Genomic DNA, 13,790 nt, shown 5'->3' on the forward strand with positions numbered 1-13,790 from the left:
CTGCTCTGTTGCCGCTTTTGACTGGGACGACGCCCGCGCCCCGCGCGCGCTGGGTCTTCGGTCCTCACCTGGAGCGCTCAGGTAGGGTTTGGGCGGGGCAGAAGCCTGGCGCGCAGGCGCGGGACAGGGGCCTCGCCTCTGCAGACGTCGCAGACTAGAGCTCACCTGGGAGACTCCAAGAGGAAGCAGAGCCTCGGTTCGGCCTCTCCTGGCAACGCGGGAGGCCCAGCGGGAAGGCAGGAGGCGGCGGCAGAGGAGGAGCTCGACTGAGCGGCAACTGTAGCGACAGCAACCCGAGTCTCCGCCTGCCACCACCTGCACCTGGCTCCCGGCCCACGTCCAGCACTCGGCTGGCCGCCGCTTCCCGCCGCCCTGCCCTGCCTACCCGCCAGGTAAGCCGACCGGCCAGCGTAGAGGCCGGAGCGGGGGACCCGTGGCCCCTGGGCAGCTACGGGGGATGGTGGGACGTCCGCGGAGCTTCAGCTAGTGGGTAGAGGGCTACGAGTCCCGCGGCCGGTTGGAGAAGGTCTCGAGAGCAGGGTTTCAGTTGCCCCGCGGGAGAGGCCGAAAGGGGCGCCTGAGGCCGTGGGGAGGTGGCATTCCGGTGGAAGACAGGTCACTCTCTTGCTCTAGGTGCCCCCTGTCAATCCTCGTAGGGAGGCTCCAGTCGGAGCCCGGTCAGGGCCAAAGTCCTGTGGCCCCGGACTCGTCCGTGGAAGGGTCTCTGAGTCGGGGACAGGAGCGGGTGTGCCAGGCGCGAAGCAGGCGTTTACACTCGGATTTGCAGGTTGCCTGTCTCCTCCCTCCCGTGTGCCGGAGAGGGACAAACCCGCGACAGGGAAGGGCACAGCATTGCTAGGCAACTTTCCCAGCCGGACACCAGACAGTCCTAGGCTGAAAACCGCGGCCGCCCCTAGCCATTTAAATGGTTTCCGACTGGTTTGGAAAGCGCTGTGTGGTCGGGACGCGGACATCCCTCTCGCTGTGGGTCGACTCTACACTTTTCCGGGTGCACTCTCCAAGCCAGAGCTGCGCCCACTTTCCGGTTTGATCGGGAAGACTTCAGTTCTTTTCTTCGTGGCAGGAGGAAATCCAGCTGCCACGCTCCAACTGCGCACCATCTCGTTGGAGGACCTGTTGACTTAAGGACCTGTATATTGAGGTTATGATTTGCCAGTGGCATATGACTCAAAGGTTCAAAAAAAAAAAAAACAAACTTTGTTTCAGAATTCTGCCACGTCTGAACCTGGGTGTGCCAGGCCCAAATTCCTGTCCTGTCTAATTAGGCTTTTCTGAAGCCTAAGAATTAAGGGTGAAACACGCTTACCTTAGACTTATTTCCTTCTCTCACGAACTCATCAAATAACTATTTCTGCTTTTGGAACCATATCAAGTTACCCATTTTCCTGATTTTTGCAACATGGCATTAAGTTAATATAACTTGCTATGGGAGTTACACTACATAATGAAGACAAATCCAAGTTTTATAGCTAAAAATCAGAAGGTTACTACATTTTAATTTGAAAATTGCTGGTTGTGAGAAAATCTGTTGCTGTTTTATTGAATTAATTTTTCTTTGAGTTTTTGACTAAAATACATGAAGTTAAAGTCACACCCTGCAATTAGATTTCATTAAATTTATATTTTACTATTAATATCTGAAATCTGCCTACATGTTAATTTTAAAAGTCTGAGCCACTTATTTGTACCAAGCATCTTCCTTCTGATATTATTTTAACCATCATTTTTACATAGAAATTTCTAACAACAAATATCAATTCCACTCCCTTAGTGTTTAGTTCTATCCTTGCTAGTTATTAAAATTTATTTAAATTGCACATTTAACTTAAAGTGCCTTAGGCAATACTTGTGGTTTTAAAAAGAAGGTCAATTAAAAGCTAAAACACCACACCAATCACAGCATAACAAGACAATTACTAATTCAACCAGGACATTCTTAGTTTTCTCAAAAGAACCTTACCTGCCTTCTTAATCTTGTTTTCTTACAAGAAATAAATCTGTTAAATACTCAATAAAATTAGGGTAGATATTAAAATTTGAATATTGACCTAATATTCATTGTTTATAGGCCAGGCGTTGTCAGACTGTTTTTGTTCTTATTTCCAAGGAGTAATATAATATGTTCTTGTGAGCTAGAGTAACAGTGTGCCTCTATCTAAGTCTGTAAAATGGAGTTGGTGGGGGAGATATGCTTCCCTACATTAAGATAATGTAGGGAATGTCTCGTAGCCCTACATTCTCAGGCTCCTCATCTTGCTTTGGATATCCAGTCCACCCATCCAGCATGTGATAACCTGAAACTGAGAGAGGATTCTCACTTTAGTTCACCTTGAAAATTCATCTAGAGATAACATTATTATTCCAGTTGCTTGACTCAGGGCTCCTGGATCATTACATTTCACCACCCACATGCTCACTTATCAGAAGATGTTTATCTTTTTTTTTTTTCCTTTCATGTAGTTTGTAAGGCCTTTGTAATTATAGAATAGTCAATTGTTCTTGGTCCACCTCTTGGTTTATCCTAATTTCTTCGACTTGTCCAAGTAATGCCTGGCTTCATGAAGACTCACCAAGGCCATCATGCTCTTTTTCTCATCATGATCACATGTATATTGAAGATGCCATGTGGATTGAGATTTTTAAACCTTTCTTGTTATTTCAGAGCCACAGTTAATTTTTTGAGCCAACTTGGACAACATTATTTAGTCTTCTGATCTTTTATTATATTGGCTTGAAACATATTTTATGAGGCAGTGACCCAGTGTCTTCCATCCATTTGTAATACTCTAGACTTTTGGTTTCAAGCATATTTACTTAACACCAGTGTTTTTTAGACATGTTTTTAAGCTGTAGTGCTCAGTTTTTTTTTAAAAAAAAAAATGCATTTTATGCTTCAGCTGAGTACACTCTTAAGTGTATGTACATATAAGTGGAACAAGTTTCATAAAACAACACTTAACTATATAACATGAATGTCCCCTATTATTTTATTTTAAAAAACTGGCCTCAGCATACTAGATTGGTTTTATGACAATTAATGGGCTGAAGCATATAATATGAATATGGTGCTATCCTGTTGAATTTACATTTTTTTAAACAAGGAGTACTTTTTTATATACTTTTGTTTCATTTATTTATTTTTATGTAGTGCTAAGGATTGAACCCAGGGCCTCGCACATGCTAGGAGAGCACTCTACTGCTGAGCTACAACCCCAGGCCTGAATTTAAGGCTCATTTTTCTACAGGTCTTCCCCCACACACAAACACACATTCTCTCTCTCTCTCTCTCATACACACACACACATTCAAATTAAGCTATTTTTTCATATAATCAAACTATAATTCTATTAATTCTAATAGTTAAACATTTCTTGGAGGACTTGAGGCACTAGGATCTGGATGCTCGATTAAATCTCTCAAATATTAGGGACTGCATGAAATCTCATTGAACATTATTGTATTTTAAATGGGTTTTCATCATGCAGCATTGTATGTGGGAACAGAAAAAAACTAGAAATGTTTTTCTGAGAGGATTTTGATAGTAACAATTATTAAGTCGAAGTTTTAGACAGAAAAATAATTCTGCCCAACTTTATTTTAATTCTAAGTTTAATGGTTGATTTAGAGTTATGGGTAGAATCTGAAAAAAACGTAGCCCAATTTATTGTTTTTTTAAATTCTATTAATATTTTTTATCTTTATCTTTTATTATGAAATAGATATAAGAAACAAATGATAGGAATCACACCCTCTCCCCCAAAAAGGGATTATTTTAGATATCTAAGAGATTTGCCATGATATAGTCTTAGAAGCTCTGGTTGGATAATTAGTCTTTCATAAATGATTTCTGTTTTAACCTCCCTTCACATTCTTAGTGAAAATAATTTTTCTGCTAAAGAATGTTACCATATTTAATATTTTGGAAATGGTTGATACCTGTATTATCTTCAGATGTTCTCAGGTCCATAAAGCATAAAAATACATTTGGAATGACAGTTCTTTTATGGATCTAAAAGTGATTGAGAAGAAAGGGGTCCAATTATGTATCAGTCATTATCAGAGTAATTAATATTATACAATTTGGGTAATTTTATCATAATTAATGTACTGTCAATGGCAACATTGAATTCAAATCAATTCCAGTAATGGCAAGAGACCAAAGTGGCAAAGCAAAGACAAGTAGATCCTAGATTATAGGTCATTAGTGATTATGGACAATTAGATGAAATTTCCTTAAGTCATTCTCAGAATTGGGCTTATATTTCTGGTACTAAATAAACTGTTTCCCCAGGTATACCTTTTCCCTGTATTTGTTTAAATTTCAAAATGTATAATTTGCTTATTCATATGATACCTTTAATAATAACTGGAGATTGTATACTTGTAAACCAAGACCTTCATTACACCTATTTCAGTTCCTGATTTCTGTCCACATGTATTAATTCATTTACCATGTCTTGTCCACAATTCCACAATCAGCCTCCAAAAATCGAAAAATTTAATGTGACTCATTTGTTAGCAAAAATTCAGTTCATTTGCAGAAAACCAAGGGTGAACTGTCAGGAGATTATCTACTGTACTTGGTACTATTAGTACTGAGTTTGATTGTATAATACTGCCCCAGGACTTTCTGAAGTATACTGTTATATTGGGTATGAATGCTATCACCTTTCTAGCATCTAAAAAGTTCTGGAATTTGAAACATATTTGGCTCGATGGATTTGGTGGAATAGATTATGGATATGAACCACTCTCCAGGTGTTGTGCCAGAAATTCGGTGGTCATATAAATGCTCTTTTATTAACTTCACAATGGCTATGGTCTGAATATTTGTGTCCCTCCAAAATTTGTATGTTGAAATTTGCCCTGACTGCGTTGGTATTAAGAGGTGAGAGCCTTTGGTATTGAGAGGTGATAGGTCATCAGGATTCTGCCCTGGAGAATGTGATTAGTACATTTATAAGAGGCCTCAGGGAGTTCATTAGCTTTTGGCTTCTCCACTATGTGAGCATATGTGAGAGATGCCATCTATGAGGACTTTGTCCTCACCACACATTGAATCTGATTGTACCTTGGTTTTGGACTCCCCCTTCTCAAGATTGTGAGCAATAAATTTCTATCTATAAATTAGATAGTCCAGAGTGTTTTGTTATAGCCAGCCTGAACAGACTAAGATACCATTCATCAGATCACTGAATCCCTTTAAATTTTATACCTTCCCACCCCATCACAAATTCCTGACAACACTTCTCCCCAATTTGGGGTCTTCTCAACTCATTACTAGGGCTAGGGTACCATAATATAAATTAGAACTATTGTCTCTTCAATGTGAAGTCATTCAGCAACTTTCCATAACTCACCAGATAGAACCTGTGGCCCTCAAGTGTTCCCACAGAATCTGACCCTTGTTTACTTCTGGATTTATATTTCATAAAACAAAATTTTATATCACACCAAAAGAGTTTATTGTTCTTCCTGTGCTTTTCTTTTGTACTCTTCCCCGCTGAGAGTACCTTTTCTTTTGCTTCCCTATAACTCTTAATAGTCCTAAAGAGTCAACTGAGGTCTTGCCTTCTTTAGAAAATTGCACAACCTTGCTATACCTCCGTACACATGCATTTTACATGTGATATATGATGTGTGTGTATGTATGTATATGTGTGTGTGTGTGTGTATATATATATATATATATATATATATATATAGAGAGAGAGAGAGAGAGAGAGAGAGAGAGAGAGACTGTTTCCACACCGGTCTCTGTATACAAACACACACATGCATACACACATCACATCTTTCGAATTATTTGCAAAGCATACAGGTTTTCTTTAAGCCTAATGTGAAGTAAGAAAGTGAGTAAAATTGACAGCATGAACAATGGTGTGTTTTATCCTCAGCATAAAAAAAAAAAAAATGTCAGAGAGACATCAAGAAGTGACCAAAGAAATTGGGGAATAGGAAACATTTTTTATTGTACTTAGTGTATTTAATTTATATTGCTCTACTCACATCTCATTCCTCTGAATTCCATGTTATTTTGGGGTATCAATTTGGTTAGTTCTAAGACCTGGTTTTTCCCATTTAGAAGTGAAATGTTAACTATGATTGAAGTATCTTGCAGGTTTTGTTTATATGTGTATATTGCACAGTTGAGAACATTACTCAGAGTGAGGATCTAAAAGAGAGTAACTTTTACTTAAAGAATTTTATTAGACTAAACCAAAAGAAAACAACAACAACAATAAAAACAAACTCCCCAAATAAAACAGGGCAAAAAATTCCCTAAAGTTAGTTGTCTTTCAAATCCCTGACTTGTCCTTTGCCAAGCTCTGTTGATTTTACCTTCTAAATAAATGGTTCTCAAATTTGTCCACTGTTCTCTGTTCCTAACACTACTATCATCTCTTGCAATAGACTATTGTAGTGGCCTCCCTATTTGCCTATCAGAACTCTTTCTGGCTTCTTTTGAGTTGATTCCTTCCACTGACATCCAGAGTGATATTTTTCAAAGTATTTGGTCATGATGACCCCCTGCTTAAAGCCCTTCTTGGCCCTTAGAATAAGGTAACTCCTTAACATGGTGTAAAGGTTGGGCGTGATTCAGCGGTTGCCCAGCACACATGACTCTCCTCATTACTATGCTCTGCCTCTAACAGTTTGGGTTTTATTGCCATGTTCTTCTTGCCTGCAGGTCTTTGCGGTGTCTTTCTCTACCCTGTAATATATATTTCTCTTCCATTTTGTCCTATCCAGCTAATACTCAGCCTTCACATTCCCATTTGATCTCCTTTTTTAGCACTAATTATAACTGGAATTTTTCAACTGCCTCCAATCCTAACCTAGAGTAGAGTGAAGACTATAGCATAAAGAAATAAAGTGCTGCTTATTAACCTTTAAAAATTAAAATTTCCTCACAATGGGGTAGACTTTATAGTTTATATTTTTTTTAAGAATAGATTTTTGTTATTAGTGACTTTGTATTTTTATCCAGTGTTCATATTTATCACCATAATAAGTATTGATTTTTTGTTTACTATTTACAATGTGCACTATATACCAGGAATATTTTAAGCAAATTAAATGAGTTAAAGCATTTAATCTTCAAAGCAACCTCTATTATTTTTATCCCTATTTTAGAGATAGAAAATTGAGAGATTAAATAATTTGCTTCCATCGATAAGGTTGTTGAAATCTTGGGGCTACAATTCAAATCCAAGCTAGTCTGATTCAAAATCCTGCACTTCTATCCTACTTGTAAATAAAGTAATGCAAATAAAGTTAAATAGAATTATTGAAAGATTTACAACAGCAACGATTCAGTTCCTCCTCTTCCATTTCCCCAGTAACATTGCTTAAAAGCAATGACTCTCACCCTTTTAGATGTTTCTTCCAGTATTTACCTTTTGAAATAATATGCTTATATTGCTGTTTCTTAATGCATCAATATTTGGCATTGTCTACTGACTTCACATTCAAGTAGATAAATATTTATCTCTTTTACACACACACCTCTGTCTCCCTTTCTCAATCAATATCATTCTTACATTCTTTGGTTTGCATATTAATATTTATTTATTATGATTACATAAATATTGTTTGCTACAGAGCCAAATAAGCACATTGTGCATATGATTATTTACTTGAAGAATTTTTATTTTGTTTGTTTGTTTTTTGGAGGCATGGTTTCATTATGTTGCTCAGGCTCATCTAAAAGTCTGGGGCTCAAATGATCCTCCAGCCTCAGCCTCTCAAGTAGCTGAGACTAATGGTGCATGGTGCATACCACTGTGAGTTAATAACTAACTAATTTAAGAAAAATTAATTGCCTAATTTTCCCATATGTTTATTGGCATATATATTTCTATGTAGTCTAACATGTCAGTTTCATTTCCCACATAGTGTACCCTTTCAGATTTATTGGTCCCTTCTTTTTTTTAAAAAAAAGAGAGGGGAGAGAGAGAGAGAGAGAGAGAGAGAATTTTAATATTTTATTTTTCGGCAGACACAACATCTTTGTTTGTATGTGGTGCTGAGGATCGAACCCGGGCCGCACGCATGCCAGGCGAGCGCGCTACCGCTTGAGCCACATCCACAGCCCTATTGGTCCCTTCTTGAAGCTCTCCATTCTCTTGTTTTAATTTGGACTGCTGCTTTCTAGGCCTGTTCCATAGCTTCTTGTGTTTCCCTTTGCTGACATCTCTGATGGACTCTCATTCCATAGACACTATGACTTCTTATTTAATCACTCCCTCATTTGGATGCAGTACATCTTCAACTGGCTTCCTGAGAAATGGAATTAAAAAATTCAAAATATCGAATGCATTAAAAATCTTTTTCCTACCTTTACACATTTTCCTCTCTTATTTATTTATTTATTTAGTAGTTTTTCTATTCATAGGGTTCAGATTTCAGATGAAAAACATAAGTCTTTCTTTCACTGTTGCCCTCTGATACTCAGTTTTTCTTCCAGACAGAGAGCACTGCATTAGTAAGTCCTTTATAACAAGTCAAGAATACTTCCTGTACACACATCATAACCTAGCAACCTCCCCAGCCCCGGCATTAATTGATTTGCTGAGTTCAACTAACTCTACCTCCCAAATCCCTTTTCTAAGCCTCCATATCCCTTTTACCCATCTCTTTCCCAGGTTACTTTTAATACTCATTTTTGCCTCCAGTCCCCTATCTGCACCCCATACTCAAATCCATATTCAGTACAACTTCAAGAATATAATCATTCTAAATATCCCTTTGGATTAAGTCTTCACCTTGCTTAAAATCCACCAGTGCCTCTCTCCTTTGCCTGAGAAGTATAAGTCATGTGCAATTAGGTAATCCTTCCTTTTTGTTTGGAACTAGGCATTTGACATATTTGTAATAGGCCTCCCTGTTTCTGGTATTTGATGATGCATGGTTCTAAGGAAAATTACCCTGCTTGAGGTTAACTGCTTAAAGAAGAGTTAAATTTTAGACAGAGACTGGTTTACTTGCAACTTAAACCTGTATATCAAAGGAGACTTTTCATACTTTAACTGTGAAGAGTGGGCAATGTAGAAATTTCGGGGGTGGTTGGAAAAGTAAAGGAATAGTTTATATTTAATATTAGGCACATTTACAGCCTAAGCTTTAAGGTTGGCACTGTTTTTATGTTTAGCAAAAATAATTTGATGTTGTAGATGATTTGTGCAATGTTTACTTTTATTGTTTTACATCTAGGGAGGTAGCAATAATAGGGAAGTGGTGGTAAGGACAGGGAAATTTAAAAGTGTTGAAGTTTAAATCTTAGAATTTCTAGAGCAGGGATTGGGAATTTTACAGCCCTTGGGAAAAATTCCAGAGACACTTGTTTTTGTAAGCAAAGTTTATTTGGAACACAACTATGGCCATTCATTTTTATATTGTCTTTTTTTTTTTTTTTTTTGCCCTACAACTATAGAAATGAATAGTTGTAATAGACACCAAATGGCCTGCAAGCAAAAAATAATTTGCTGACTGGCTCTTTATGGAAAGTTTACAGACACTTTTTCTACAAGGTATTGGAAATTGAGAGGTGTCCAGGATGTGTATCTACTAAATGAGTGGTAGGTAAACCTGTAGGAAGGTGCTTGTGAATTAACAATGATTGAGCAGTCCTATTCCTTTGCTCTCCCACTTCCTCATTCTTTAATATACTTGGGGCTTCAAAGGGAGAATTAATGGACAGAAATTGTCTTCTACTTATGAGTTTTTTTATTCCTTCAAAAAAAAGGAATGTTTGATTGGATTTGTTTAGTGTAGCCTGAATGCCCACCCTCAAATAACATTCCATAAAAAAGGACCAGTGGACAAACCTTTCACTAAGATTTTGAGAAATACATTAGCAAGGGAGTCTTTACATCTGTTTAAAAAAAAAATGCCGTTGCTTTCCTTTGTAGGTCATTGAAATTGCCTTCCTGATTTCAGTGGAGATAATGGGATCCCATAGTAGCAGAAGACAAGTGGCAGCAAGCATTTAACCATCAATGACAGAGTAGGTACATCTTTTAAAATGGAAAGCAAGAATATAGAACTATCAGAGGGCACCAGCCTCTAGGTGATTCTGGTAGCCAAGATACTGGCTTTCGCAGAATCATAGTGGTAACTAATGAATAAAATAAAATAAACAGTAATTAGAGTATCACTTATCTAACAGCAAAAACTCTTACTATCTCTGGTTGCAAAAGAAAAAATTGAAGTTGTTATAGCTAAGAGTCAGCCTCACATAGTTCTAGATCTATGTCAACTCACAGACCCAGCACTCTTCTCCAAATGGACCAACAACTATCTACTAGCATCTATGCTTTGGAGAAAAGGAAATACTCCGACTTTTCATATCAATTCCTAGGGAACAAAAATATTAAAGTGAAAACCAACAGCAGTCAAGCAGTAGATGGAGTTGGACTCACAGTGGGCCCAGGTAGTCAGCAAATCTGCCCTGTGCTTATTTCCTCAGTTCCTTAATGGAACTTACTGGATAACTGGCAAAATCTCTATACTAATTCAAGTGAGGACCTTAGAACCTGCCCTCCTTTCTAAAATAACAAATTAGAAGTAATACCATAGCCCGGAGGAAATTGTTTAGATTGATGGAGGGCATCAGTCATAGAAATCTGCTTTGTGGTATCTATCACACTCCCATTTGGCTTGTACAGAGGTTTAGTGGATCTTAGAAACTGTAGACTATCATAAAGCTAATCATTGAGCAACTCCAAATGTGGCTGCTAACCCAATTGTAGTGCCTTTATCAAATTACACAACCCCTGGAATTTTGTATGTAATTATGGGTTTGACTAATAACCTTTTTCTCTATGCTAACTTAAAAGGACCACCAACAGCAATTTGTACACCTTCACAGGCTTGCCTGAGGGCTAGGTCAGTTCTCCAGTTCTCGAGATCTTAATCACCCTAACATCCCACCAATTTTCACAGTGTCTCACTGTGTGAATGATGTCATCTTGATTGGATCTGATAAGCAGAGAATAGCAAGTCCTTTAGATGTCTGGTAAAGCACCTGAGAACTAGAGGGTGATAGATTATTCCCACAAAAATTTAGAGGCATAGCATTTCACTAACATTTCTAGGCATTCAGTGGTCACTATACCTGATAGGTCTTTTATGGATTTTGGAAAGATCATAGACCACATTTGAATATGTTACTTCATCACCTACCTACAGAGAACTCATTAGGCTTCCAGTTTCAAATTATGATCAGAGCAAAAGAAAGCTAGACAGAAAGTCCAGTACACAGTGCAAGCTATACCACCACTTTGGCTTTTGAGGCTAACCCATCCAAGATTCTCTTAGTCTCTGAAGCAAATAGGCACGCTGGGTGGAATGGAGGCTTTGGAGAGCACCAAGACCAGCATCAGAGTAAACATCTGTAGGATTCTGAAGCAAACATATTTCATCTCCAGATAAATGTTTACCCTTTGACAAACAACCTCTGGCTTGCTACTAGGTAGGTAGTAAATGCATAACCATGGGTTGTCAGGTGGACTGAGCTTCCTATCATTAACTGGGTGTTGTCTGGCCTAGTTAGCTGTAGGTTAGCTATGGACAGCCGCCATCTATCATCAGGTGAAAATGGCATATGAGACAGCCTGGGAAGATCTGGAAAGTGCATGTCCAAGTGACTCCAGATCCTTCAAAAACAACTTCCTGTTGCATTGCCTTGTGTGATCATCAGTTTTCCATTACTGTGACAAATACCTAGGATAATTATCTTGGATAAAGAGAAGGTTTATTTTGGCTCACATTCTGGGAGATTTCAGTCCATGATTGGTTGGCTCCACTGCTTTTGGGTCTGTGTTGAGGGAGCACTTCATGGGGACAGTGTGTGGCAAAATTGTTCTACTCGTGGCTGGGGTATGAGAGAGAAAGAGGAAGGAGATGGAGTCCTTCAAGGGCATGCCCCCACTGTCCAGAAGACCTCCCTCCAGGTCCTACCTATTAAATATTACACCTCCTCTGAATAGTGCCATCATACGTGGACTGTCTTTAACTTATGGATCTTTGGGGGATATTTAGCCAAATTATAGCACCTTGTTTCCTTCAACCCATGTTGAAGGCTTCTTGGTATTTACTTAAACTCATTGATAGAGGAAAAAAACCTCAAGCCTGATTTACAGATGAGTCTACATCATATTTTCATACTGCTTAAGAGTGGAGAGCTGTGGAACTATATATAGTCTTATGCATGGGCAATTGTGAAGTACAGTAGAGATAGAAAATTCCCTCAATAGGCAGAAATTTGAATAGTAGATATGTTTGTCCACTGTGCCTGAAATGAGAGATGGTCCACAGTATTAATCTATATTGGTTGATGGGCAGTTGCTACTGATTTATATGGTCAGGGCCTTGACTGGAAGACTAGTGACAGGGAAGTTTGAGGTTAGATAGTGTGGCCTTTCAAAATGTGCAGACCCTGAAAAAATTTGTGTCCTATTGTAATGCCCACCAAAGGATTTTTACTGGAGAGAAGGCTCTTAATCAAGTTGACAAAATGGCACACTCAGGATGTTGGTCAGACTCCCTTCCCAGCTACCTGAGAGTGTGTTCACTGCATCTATGCACAGTGGCCTTAGTGGCAGGAATGGAGGCTAGGTGTGCACGTGCTCAGCAACATTTGACTTTTCTAATGTGTCCTGACTTCTACTGGGTTCCTCATCTTGAATGAACAGCATTGAGCCCCTGGGGTGGATCAGTGAAGCTGAATAGTTAGGGTAGATTATACTGCTTATCAATCTGTTGTTTCTGTCTTCAAGTTGTTGGCCTGTTCCGCAGTAAGGAAGCTGGACCTTGTAAATATTTTTCCTATGCCAACTGGCATGTTAAATCCTGTCAGCAGAGGATACTGAAGGAACACCGAGGGTTAAAGACGGGTTTTCTTTCTAATTTCAGAGATACTCACTTGTCAGGCTCTTTCTGGGCATATTTTTCCTCCCTTGCTCCAGTCCTCACATGGTTTTCTCCAGTGCTGGGTACCTGCAGGGCATGGCTTCCTCTGAAGATGGCAAGCTTCACCCTCTGTATTTTCTCCACAGTTGGATTTGGGCAGTGGTAGTGTGTCCTGGAGCCACTGACATTATGGACCTGCTCCACAGCCCAGATCACTGCTTGCCAGACATTCTTCCCAGATCCACACATGTGCACACTGGAGGTTCCACTAGATTGGTTGTTGCCCAGGGAGCTGGCTCCCTAACCGTCAATTCCAGAAAGTCAGAGCCATCTTGCTCCCAGCTGCACAAGAAAAGTGCACTTGAGTCCTGCAGAGGACAGCCTCTCAGACTCCAGCAGCCAGCAGTTTTTCTCATCACCTAGCTAGTTCCGGGGTTCTTTGCCCTCTCCATAAATGGCTTTTTCTGAGACTCCTGAGGGCAGATTTTGAGCAATTCCCGCATTTGTTAATTTTGTCACTTTACCCATTCATCTCTTCTTCTTCCCATTCTCTCAACAAGTCGGATTATTTAATTCCATTTCCTGCTCTTCCTTTCTACCTTCTGGTGCTCCTTATCTCTCCAGTACCACCTTTACTGAAACTGAAAAACTTTATAATTTTTCTAGAGCCTAAATTTGATTATAATCTCTTCTTAAAATTCATTCAATTATTTTTATTTCATCCATCTAAAAATTATATGGTGCATTCCAGAGTCACTAGAAGATGTACCAGGTTCTCCATGAACTCCTCTTTACCTGACCTCTGAGCCTCATCTCCTGCCATTTCCCACCTCTGATTTCCACTACTGCTAACC

Source organism: Marmota flaviventris, chromosome 11 (assembly GCF_047511675.1).
Source record: "Marmota flaviventris isolate mMarFla1 chromosome 11, mMarFla1.hap1, whole genome shotgun sequence".
Lineage (NCBI taxonomy): Eukaryota > Metazoa > Chordata > Mammalia > Rodentia > Sciuridae > Marmota > Marmota flaviventris.